At 44.2% G+C, this 12,478-nt stretch overlaps 1 protein-coding gene across 1 annotated transcript in view; it reads right to left on the reverse strand.

Moving 5' to 3' along the window:
• The window catches only part of LOC121280217 (RNA-binding Raly-like protein), an 883,916-nt gene that overhangs the window by 356,220 nt on the left and 515,218 nt on the right, over positions 1–12,478 (reverse strand). The gene's annotated exons all lie outside the window — the stretch shown is intronic.

Genomic DNA, 12,478 nt, shown 5'->3' on the forward strand with positions numbered 1-12,478 from the left:
CCTCACTACTCTCACCGGCAATGCTGCTGACCCTTCTTATCCCACCCTCGGATGAGGTTTTACAAAATGTGGGAAGCCCGCCTGCCCATTTTGCCCATGCAATGAATGCAAAATCGCACAGGCAACATAAAATCTGGATCAATTGTGTTTTTAATGGCCTTTTCATAGATGGCGGGCATGGCTCCGACACCTGCACACGCCCCACCGACCTGAAGATTGCACGAGTGTGGGATGATGTCGGGACTGTTGCTTGACGCCTTCCCATGCTATTTTACACCCGATTGCGTCGGCGCACGTCTGCCCACGAGGTGTAAAATTCTGCCCCAGGACTCCTGCACAATGGGTGTATGGTGCACATCCAGGTTCCAGAACTTTGGACAAGTGCCATTCTTGCCTCCGAGTCTTTCAAACGAGGCATTAAGCCGATGTCCCGTTTCTCCTCCCAGATGGATGTAAAAAATCCTGTGGCACTGTTTCAAAGAAGAGCAGAACTTTTTCCCTAGTGTCCTGGCTAATATTGATTTCCAACCAATATCTTTTAAACAGATTAACTGGTCATTATGTCATTGCTGTTTTTGGGACCTTGTGTGCAATTTGGTTGCAACGTTCCCCACATCATGAAAATGACTGCATTTCAGAAGCATCTAATTGACAATGGAGCATTTTGGACCATTCTGAGGTTGTAAAACGCACAATCAAAATCATTTTTTCCATCTTTAAAGATTCCACTGCAGTGAGTGATTCGATACATTTATAGATTGCAATATTTGTTTATGTCCAAAGTAACTAATGTTCACAGACAATGGATTCAGTTTAAAGTAATGAATAGCATCCTGCATTCTTGTCATTGTCACCAATGGTTAGTGGGCCTTTGAGAGGACCATATATATTAAAGGTTCACAAAAGAAATGGCTACACAGACTCCTTTGTTTTGGGAGAGCAACAGACTTGTACCATTTTTGGAAATAAACGCTCGCAACAGTCAGGCTGACCTAAATACCACAGTTCCCTCACGTGATGACCCTATTGGTCTGTTAGCGATCAACAAACAAGTCTTTATTATGGTATGAGAACCAATAATCCTTGCCAATTGAGGGGGGAGGTGGTAGCATGGAATAGACTGCTCTATCTCCTCCAGTTTAAGTGTTGTGCTCAGTCAGTAAGTACAGATAACTGTTTGTTCGCAATGATATTCTGCTGGATGTTGGGACGGATCTCATCTATTGTGCTTATTAATGTGTGTGCTAAGATGGTTGTAGGGCGAATATTGGGACATTTTATAAACGATAGCAAGGCAACTGGGAATGGTAGCATAATGGTAAAGTTACTAAATCAGTAAGCCAGAGGTCTGGACTGAAACAGGATTCAAATCCCACCACGACAGCTGGTGGAATTTAAATTCAAATAATTAATAAATCTGGAATAAAAAAGAAAATCTCACTGAATCATACCTTACAGCAAATGTCCCAGACTCCTCTATCACAAAGAAATGACAGGATTGTCATAAAAACCCATCTGGTTCACTAATGCCCTTTAGGGAAGTAAATTTGCCTCCCTTACCCAGTTTGACTACATGTGATTCCAGACTCACAGCAATGTGGTTGACTCTTAACTATCCTCTGAAATGGCCTAGCCAGCTACTCAGTTGTATCAAACCAATACAGAAAAGTTGAATAAGAATAAAACCAGCAGAACTAGGCACTGGAAACAAGAATGGCACACTCTGCCCAGTCAACTCTGCAAAGTCCCCTTCACTAAAGTCTGAGGACTGTGCCAAAACTGGGAGAACTGTTTCAACGACTTGTCAAGCAGTAATCTGACATGGTCATACTCACCAAATCATACCTTACAGAAAATGTCCCAGAGTTGTCCATCACCACTAGATCCACCAGAGATGGAGGTACAGTGGTATACAATTAGCAGTAAATGGCTCTAGGAGTTCTCAACATTAACACCAGACCCTATGAAGTCTCATGGCATCAGGTCAAACATGGGCAAGGGATCTTCCTGTTGATTTCTACCTTCTGCCCTCCCCCAACTGATGAATCAGTGCTCCTCTGTGAACACCGCTTGGAAGAAGCACTGTGGGTGGAAAGAACAAAGAATATACTCTGGATGGGGCACTTCAAAGTCCATTACCAAGAGTGTCCAAAACCTAATGGACATATATGGTTCTACAGCTACCCTAATTTAGGGGCTGTGTTTACTTTATCCCTCATTTTGTTAATTTAGTTTATTTGGTGACTCTAAAAGAGTTAAAAATAAGTTGCCAACCTGGTGAAACTACAGCACAGGACTGCACACATGCCAAACAGCAGAAGTAGCATGCAATAAAAAGAGATAATCCCACAACCCACAGATCAGATCTAAACTCTGCAGTCCTGCCACATCTAGTCATGTATAGTGGTGGATGATTAAACAACTAATGGGAAGAGGAGACTACCGAACATCTACATCCTCAATGGTGGGCGATCATAGCACGTCAGAACAAAGTACAAGGTTGAAGCATTTGCAACTATTTTCAGCCAGAAGTGCCAAGTGGATGATCCATCTCAACCTTTTCCTGAGGATTCCAGCATCACAGGTGACAGTCTTCAACCAATTCGATTCACTCCACATGATATCAAGAAACGGCTGAAGGCACTGGATGTAGCAAAGGCTCAAGAACTAATGGCAACCTTTGGCAAGCTGTTTCAGTACAATTATAACATTGGCATAAATCCGACAATATAGAAAATTACTCAGGTGTGTCCTATCCACAGAAAGCGGAACAAATCCAACCCAGCCAATTACCACCCCATCAGCCTACTCTCCATCATCAGCAAAGTGATGGCAGATGTCATCAACAGTGCTATCAAGTGGCACTTGCTTACCAATATCCTGCTCATGGAAGCTCAATTTGGATTCCGCCAGGACCACTTAGCTCCTGACCTCATTACAGCCTTGGTTCAAACATGGACAAAAGAGCTGAACTAGAGATGTGAGTTGAGAGTGCTGCCTTTGACATCGTGGGAGCATTTGACCGAGTGTGGCATCAAGGAGCCCTAGCAAAACTGAAGGCAGTAGGAACCGGGGGAAAACTCCACTGGTTGGAATCATACCGAGTACAAAGGAGGATGGTTTTGGTTGTTAGAGGTCAGTCATCTCAGTTCCAGGACATCACTGCAGGAGTTCCTCAGGTTAGTGTCCTAGGCCCAACCATTTTCAGCTGCTTCATCAATGACCTTCCCTCCTCAATAAGGTCAGAAGTGGGGATGTTTGCTGATGTTTACACAATGTTCAGCACCATTTACGATTCTTCTTATACTGAAGCAGTCCGTGTCCAAATGCAGCAAGACATGCACAAGTGCTAGCCCACCTCCAAAAAGAGAGAATCTAACCATCTCTTCTTGACATTCAAAGGCATTACCATCATTGAATCCCCCTTTATCAGCATCCTGGGGGTTAACGTTTACCAGAAACTGAACTGGACCAGTCAAATAAATACTGTGGCTCCAAGAGCAGGTCAGAGGCTGGGAATTCTGCAGTGAGTAACTTACCTCCTGAATCCCAAAGTCTGTCCACCATCTACAAGGCACAAGTCAGTAGTGTGAGGGAATACTCCCCACTTGCCTGGATGAGTGCAGCTCCCACAACACTCAAGAAATTGACACCATCCAGGACAAAGCAGCCCACTTGATCAGGACCCCATCCACTACCTTAAACATTCAATCCCTCCACCACCAGCACACAGTAGCATCAGCGTGTACCATCTGCAAGATGCATGGCAGGAACTCACTAAGGCTCCTTCGACAGCACCTTCCAAACCCATAATCTCTACCATCTGCATCGACAAGGGCAGCAGATGCATGGGAACACCACCACCTGCAAATTCCCCACCAAGCCACTTACCATCCTAACTTGGAAATATATCGCCGTTCCTTCACTGTCACTGGGTCAAAATCCTGGAACTCTCTCCCTAACAGCACTGTGGGTGCTCCTACATCATATGGACTGCAGCTGTTCAAAAAGGCAGCTCATGATCACCTTCTCAAGGGCAATTAGGGATGGGCAACAAATGCTGGCCTTGCCAGCGACACTAAGATCCGAAAAACTAATAAAAATAACTCCTCTTAGTAATGCTGTTTTACTGATTACACATATGTATTTATTCCTACTTTCGAGGTAATTATTAATATAAAATGAACTGATGTAAGAGACCAAAGGACGTTTCTGTTATTCTCATGAGCTGTTGTGGGGTCATCATTTATAAGTAAAGGCATGGAGCTAGATTCCATCCCTTTTAGAGACAGTAATTGCTGTCTCCTGCTCTTTGATCTCTAGCAAGTCAATTAAGTTAGCCAAGCTTTGGCTGCCTTTATAAATCCATTCTGGGTGTTCCTTATTTCAGCATCTCTTCTGAAGTGCTCCTTAATTTCATCCTGCATCAGTTCAAAAGATGGTTTTCTTATATGTATCACTTAAATCTCCTCTCATGACACATCTTAACACAGCAGGCTGGATATGCCCTACACCGCACACGAGACACTGCCATTCATCAGGCCCCCATAACAACAGTGATCAACCCTGGGCATCATGTTGACCATACAGACCAGCTCCTCCATGGTCATTCCTGCTCTGAATCCTTTGCCTCATGACAATTAGCTACCCACCCTGACACACACTCTGCTTGGCTCCGATCATTTCCCATTTTATTGAGAATCTCCCCTCCATCCCAACCCTGGCTCTCTTCCAGCAGCCTTCTTCCAGGCACCTCCTCAAACCTCAGCCCCCAGAGAATTGTCAGCTCTGCCTTGTTTCCTTTCTGCGGGGTAAATTCAATGACATTGCACCCCCAGCTCAGAGCCTCGTCAGACAGGAGTGCAGATAGGAGTGCTGATCGGAGCCCGGAACTGAGAGGGTGCAACGATCAGAAAACACTGAACATGATGAAGCTCTTGTTCCCTGTGTCAAGAATGGATCTGACACAGGGGACTTGACAGGATAGATGTAGAGAAGATGCATTCGCTTGTCGAGTGAAACCAAAACTTAGAGCCATTAATATAAGAGAGACATGAATAAATTCAGTAAGGAATTCCCGAGAAACTTCTTCATCCAGAAAACGGTGAGAATGTGGAACTTGCTGCCTTATGGAGTAGTTGAGGTTAATAGTATGGATAGACATACTTAAGGGGAAGGTAAATAATGATAGGAGGGAGAAAAATATAGAATGATATGCTGATTGGAAGAGATAGAATTGGAATCTAACATGTGGAAGGAGGCCATTTGGCCCATCATGCCTGTGCCAGCTGAAAGAGCTATCCAATTTAGGACCAGTGTCACAGAATGACAGAATTCTTACGGCGTAGAAGGAGGCCATTCAGCCCATTGTGTCTGCACTGATCTCTGAATGAGCATTATGACTCAGTGCCATTCTCCTCCCTTTTCCCTGTACCTGCACATTGTGGGGTGGGCGTGGGTGGGCGCGTGCCCGACCTGACTGAATGTGAAATGATGTGTGATAGTGTGGTAAGCAGGTGCATGCCCGCCGACAATTAAGAGGCCTATTAAGGCCATTAAGTTATCTGTTATGCTGAATTTTTCACTGTTCAACCTTACAGTTGGCAGGTAGGTGAAAAGGCCAAGCAGCCTTTTGCATTTTTTTTGGAATGGGATGAGGTTTCCAAAATCAAATACAAATGAAATAAAAGCTTTAATTTTTAACTAAAAACATGTCCCTGCTCATGTGACAGAGTCACATGAGGGGACATGTTTCATTAATTTTTTATGCTGTTTAATAATTCTTTCAATATTTTCTTCATCTCCCTGAGGCAGCTCTGTGCGTCAGGGAGATTATTTAGCGCTCTTTCATGCGCATGCGCAAATTGCGCACTTGGCCTGCTCGCCCTCCTCCCCCCGCCCGCACAGGCAGTGCTCAGCGCTGCCACTCACGTATTACACTGGGCGGGCCTCAACTGGCGAGCCTGCGTAAAATCGTGGAGCGCTGCCGATCGCGGGCGATGGTCGGTTTTCCGACCGTCCCTGCCCACCCCTGCCAATCCTGCATGCCAAGGGCAAAATTCTGCCCAATGGATGAGCACTTGGCACGTCATAACATTCAAGGCTATGGACCAAGTGCTGCTAAATGGGATTAGGTAGGTAGGTCAGGTGTTTCTCACATGTCGGTGCAGACTTGATGGGCCGAAGGGCCTCTTCTGCGCTGTGATTCTGTGATTCTGTGAAATAATCATCTAATGCCCTCTTGAATGCCTTGATTGAACCTTCCTCTACCACACTTCCAGGTAGTGCACTTCAGACCCGAACCACTCACTGTGGGAAAAGGCTTTTTCTCACCTTGCATTTACTTCTTTCGCAACTCACTTTAAATCTGTGCCCTCTTGTTCTCAATCCTTTTACGGGCAGGTACAGAGTTGTACCCCTAATTTTATATTGTCTCTCCTACCAAAATGCATCACCTCACACTTCTCTGCATTGACCTTCATCTGCCACCTATCTGCCCGCTCCACCAACCTGCCTATGTCATTTTGAAGTTCTACACTGTCCTCCTCACAGTTTACGAAGTTTTGTATCATCCGCAAACTTTGAAATTGTCCCCTGCACACTATGATTTAGATCATTAATATATATCAGGAAAAGCAGGGGTCCCAATACCGACCCCTGGGGAACTCACCATAAAACTTCCTCCAGCCCGAAAAATATCCATTAACCATTACTTGTTGTTTCCCATTACTCAACCAATTTTGTATCTATGTTGCTACTGTCCCCTTTATTCCATGAGCTATAACTTTTCTCACAAGTTTGTTGTGTGGCACTGTGTCAAATGCCTTTTGAAAGTCCATGTAAACCATATCAACCAGCATTACCCTCATCAACTCTCGCTGTTACCTCTTCAAAAAACTCCAGCAAATTAGCTAAACACGACTTTCCCTTAAGAAATCCATGCTGGCACATGCTAATCAATCCATATTTTTCCATGTGACTACTAATTCTATCCCGAATTATTTTTTACAGGAGCTTCCCCACCACTGAATTTAAACTGACTGGTCTGTTATTGCTGGGTTTATCCTTACCACCTTTTTTGAACAAGAGTGTAATGTTTGCAATTCTCCAGTCCTGTGGCACCACCCCTGAGTCTAGGGAAGACGGAAAAATTATGGCCAGTGCCTCTGCAATTTCCACTCTCACTTCCATCAATATCCTTGGATGCATCTCATCCAACCCTGGTACCTTGTCAACTTTAAGTACTGATAGTTTATCCAATGGCTCCTCTTTATCAATTTTGGACCCCGCTAGTGATAGAGCTTCCTCTTCTGTCATCATGGACTGGGTAGTATCTGCTTCCTTGGTAAATACAGATGCAAAATATTTATTTAACACCTCAGCCATGCCCTCTGCCTCAATATAAATCCCCTTTTTGGTCCCTAATCGGCCCTATCTCTCCTTTTGCCACCCTTTTACTATTTATGTGCCTTATGTGTCTGTAGAAGACTTTGAGATTTCCCTTTATGTTGGCCACCAGTCTTCTCTCATGATCCTTCTTCGCTTCTCTTATTTGCTTCTTCATCTCCCCTCCGAACCTTCTGTATTCAGTTGGTTATCAATTGTATTTTCTACCTGACACACCTGTCATAAATACACTTTTTCTTCTTTATCTTAATTTCTATCTCCTTTTTCATCCAGAGAGCTCTGGATGTGTTTGCCCTCGCTTTCCCTTTTGAGGGAATATACCTTGACTGCACCTGAACCATTTCTTTTTTGAAGGTAGCTCATTGCTCAGCCAATCTTTGGTTCCAGTATATCCAGCCCAGCTCTGTTCTTGCCCCTTTGAAGTCGGCTTTCCCCCAGTTAATTATTTTTATTTTGGATTGCCCATTGTCCTTTTCTACCAAGATCCTAAACCTTATGATACAATGATCACTGTTTTCTAAATGTTCCCCCACTGATCTACTTGGCCCAACTCATTTCCAAGAACCAGGTCTAGCAATGCCTCCTTTCTTGTTGGACTGGATCTCACCCAAATTTTTCCCCATAACCCTGGAAATTAATTTTCTTCGGAAAGGCAGTGACGTAGTGGTAATGTCACTGTTACGTGACTGTGTCACATAAGCTAGAGGTCTAGGCTAATGCTCTTGCGACACGAGTTCAAATCCCACCACGGCAGCTGGTGGAATTTAAATTCAATTAATAAATCTGGAATTGTAAAAAAAAAACCTAGTTTCAGTAATGGTGACCATGGGAAGAATTTTCTCCCCGTCGGGCGGGCCAGTTGGGAGCAGGTGTGGGCGGGCACGGAGCCAATCGCTGCCCGTGATCGGCTACACGCCGCCAATTTGCATGGATGGGCCAATTAAGGCCCGCCCAGCGGGAGTTGTACCCAGAAGCACTCAGTGCTACCTGTGCGGGCGGGGGGAGGAGGGAGAGTTGGGACCTGTGCTCTTTCGCGCATGCACGGGACAGAGCGCAGAAATCTCCCTGAGGCTCGGAGCTGCCACAAGGAGATTAATTTCATAATGTGAATTTTAAATAAAGAAGCTAAAAAATCATTTACACATGTCCCCTCATGTGACTGTGTCACATGAGCTGGAACATGTTTTTCAAATGTTCCAAAAATATTTCTTATTATTATAAACCCTTATGAAACCTCATCCCGCCTGTGGATGAGATTTCATGAAAAATGCGAGGGCCGCCTGGGCTCTTCGCCTGCCCGCCAACCTTAAGGTTGGACTGGCAGCTTTCTTAATTGGCTCAATTGTTTGATTAATGGCCTTAACAGGCCTTTGACAGTTTTGTGGGCACGCAGCCAACCTTGGTGCGCGCCCGCTGAACGGAGGATCAGAACGACGTTGGGTATCATTGGGATGCACACCCGACATCACTGCAGGCCCCGCATGCTGAACAGAAGATTCTGCCACATGAAGCTATCTTTGATTGTCATAAAAACCCATCTGGTTCACTAATGTCCTTTAGGGAAGGAAATCTGCCATACTTATCTGGTCTGGCTTACATGTGACTCCAGATTCTTGGCAATGTTATTAACTCTTAACTACAGTCTGAAATGGCTTAGCAAGCCACTCAGTTCAAGGGCAATTAGGAATTGGCAACAAATGCTGGCCTTGCCAGCGACACCCACATCTCATGAAAGAATAGATTAAAAAAAGTCCAATGATGTTTTGAAAGTTCCTGTGCGATTTGCTTCGATTACCTTCTAGACAGTGCATACTCCAGATCTTAACAACTCTCTGTGTGAAAAAAGGATCTCCTCATTTTTCCTTTAGCTCTTGCGCCAATTATTTTAAATCTGTGAGCTCAGGAAACAAACTCACTTGCAGAGGAAATTTTTGCTTCCTATTTGCTCTATAAAAAGCCTCAAAACGTTAGGTCTCCCCTTAACCTTCTCTGCTCTAGAAAGAGCAATCCCAGCTTCTTCAATCTAGCCACACAACTGAAATCCCTAATCCGTGGTATCATCCTGGTAAACTTCTTCTGTACCCGACTTTCTTGGCATTTTCTGTAAAGTGTGGGGCCCACAATACTCCAGCTGAGGCCTTACCATGATTTGCAAATGCTTAGCATGACTTCTTTGTTTTTGTATTCAATGTCCTTATTTGCAAAGCCAAGTGTTCCATACACTTTCTTAATCACCTTAGCAACTTGCCCTACCATCTTCAAAGATTTGGGAGTACATTTCCCTGGTCCCTCTGCTCTTGTAACCCTCTCAATATATTATCATTTACACAATTTTACCTCTCCATGTGGCTCCCTGTGCCCAAATGGGGGCCCCTTTACACTTATTCACATTAAAAGACACCTGCTTTGTGTCTACCCATTTCACCAATCTGCCTATCTGCCCATATCCTCCAGAAGTCTATTTCTATCTTGTTTATATTGCAAAGTTTTATACAGTTTGTGAACTTCAAAAGTGTACTCCCTAAATGCATATACTAATCATTTATATATAAGAAGAAAAGCAATGATCCTAATACCAACACCCACGGGATACCACTGTACACTTCTCTCCAATCAGAAAAACATCAGTTCTCCACTTCTCTCTGTCAGTTAATTATCCCTTAGCCTGTTAATTACCCAAGTTACCAATGCCCCTTTAATACCATGTGCTTCTATTTTCCAAACAATGATGTTAAGTGGTGTGTTATCGAATGCCTTTTGAGAGTCCATATATATAACATCCACTGCACCTTGAACAAATCCATGCTGGCCTTTCCTTATTAGCCCATGTTTCTTTAAGTGAGAGTTAATTTTGTCCTTGACAATTGTTTCTTCTGACTGGCCTGTGGTTACCATGTTCATCTCTCTCCCCTTTTTGTAAAGGCATCTAACATTTGCAATCCTCCTGTCCTCTGGCACCACTCCCCATATCCAAGAAAGATCAAAAGATTGTGGTCAGGGCCTCTATTATTTCCACTCTTGCTTTCCTCAGCAACTGAACATGCATCCCATCATGGGTGTTCTGCTCAAAGTTCATCAACCTGAAACGTTAACTCTGTTTTTACCTCCACAGATGCTGCCAGACTGGCTGAGTATTTCCAGCATTTTCTGTTTCTGTTGCATTCCATCTAGACTGGGTGACCTGTTAACTCTGAGTGACATCAGTCTAACCCGAAGTAATGTCAACCTATTTAGCACCTCTTTTCCATCTATTTTCATCCTACCCAATATCTCTGCTCCTCCTCCTCTACTGTAATTTTAAGTTCATCTTGACCTTTTGTAAAGACATGTACAAAGTATTCATTCAGCATCTCAGTCATGTCCTCTACCTCCACAAGGAGATATTGTTCTTTGTTTCTAATAGCCCCCAACATTCCTTTAATCATCCTTTTACTTTAAACATGGTTACTGTAGATGTTGAAATATAAGCTGACCTTTGAAGCCTCGAAAAATCCTTCCATAAAACAGCTCAACTTATGTGCTGAGTATAAAAGTGAACCTTTGGTATGGGTGTGGGTGGTCGCCATCTTTTAATTCACCACACGGATTCTATTCTGCATGCATGTGTCTTAAACTCCTGCATCTCTTCACAACATAGCCGGTATTGCCTGCTTGATCCCTTGTACCCAGTTATAAGGTAATGGTAAGTAAAGTGTCCATTTGCAGCGTGAAAAATTGAGGCTGACAACTAATGCGAGTATAGCATGTTGTGGCCAAAAAGGTGGGGGGGTCGACTTATATGCTGGATTTGTGCACAAACATAGAGCTGAATATTCCCCCCGTTGGGGGGTGGGGTGGGGGGAGAGTTGTTGGGCGCGCTTCTGATCGTGCCCCTGATCAGAGACACGGTGCCATTTTACGCAGGTGGGCCAATTAAGGCCTGCTCCGTGTGACGTCCGCACAGAAGTGCTATTTGCTTCCTGTGCAGGCAGGGGGGAATGCCTAAAATCGAGAGTGTGTTCTTTCGCGCATGCGCATGAAAAAGCGCACTCACCTCCCTGAGGCCAGGTGCTGCCCCAGGGAGATCGGCTCAAAATGTGAAAAAGCTCAAAATAGAAACATTAAATTTCCCTTCCATGTCCCCTCATGTGACAATGTCGGTGGATGAGATTTTATGCTTTTACTAGTTCCCACCGGGGCTCCTGGTCTGCCCACCAACCTTAAGGTTGGATGGGTAGGTCCACTAAGTACTTTAATTGCTCTTTCAATGGCCTCAATTGGTCATTGACAGGTTGGCGGGCACGCAGCCAATTTTGCTGCGCCCCCGCCTTCCTGAAAATTTGAATGGGACGCAGTGACATTGGGAGTTCCATCTGACGTGTCATTTTACACGTTGGCGAGCGGGCCCTGCCCTGGCTCGCCAATGGTAAAATCCAGCCCTTAGATTTTGGGGCTGAAAAAATGGAGTCGCCTTATATGCTGGACCGACTTCTACGCCACAATCTATGGTATGAAAGATTTTTGCATTTCCTTTTATGTCACCTAATATTCATTCTCACACACTCTCTGCCCCTCTAATATCCTTTTCCAATTTCCTCCTGAACTCTCTGTATCTGCCTGGTTTTCTATTATCTTCTGTCCCTGATATTGTCATAAACCCCCTTTTTCTGGTTTACTTTAGCCTCTATTTCCTTTGACATCCACGGAGCTCCAGCTTTGGATGTCCCATCTTTCCTCTTGACGGAAGTATGCTTGGCTTGTACCTGAACCATTTCCACCTTGAAGACCTGACATTGTTCATTTACTGTTTTTCTGGTCAATCTTTGTTTCCTGTGTGAGACCTCTTCTCAAATAACTGAAATTGGCTTTCTTTAAGTTGGATATTTTCACCTTTGATTTTTCTTCATTCCTTTCCACAACTACTTTAAACCTAATTATATTATGATCACTATGAGCCAGGTGTTCTCCCACCGAATACCTGCCTAATGTCTCCTTATGTGGCTCCGTGTTGAATTTTGTTTCACTCCTGTGAAGCACCTTGGTTTGTTTACTGTATTAAAAGCACCATCCCCCTCCTCCTTCACGCCCCAGA

This window comes from Carcharodon carcharias, chromosome 7, assembly GCF_017639515.1.
Source record: "Carcharodon carcharias isolate sCarCar2 chromosome 7, sCarCar2.pri, whole genome shotgun sequence".
In the NCBI taxonomy this organism is placed as follows: domain Eukaryota; kingdom Metazoa; phylum Chordata; class Chondrichthyes; order Lamniformes; family Lamnidae; genus Carcharodon; species Carcharodon carcharias.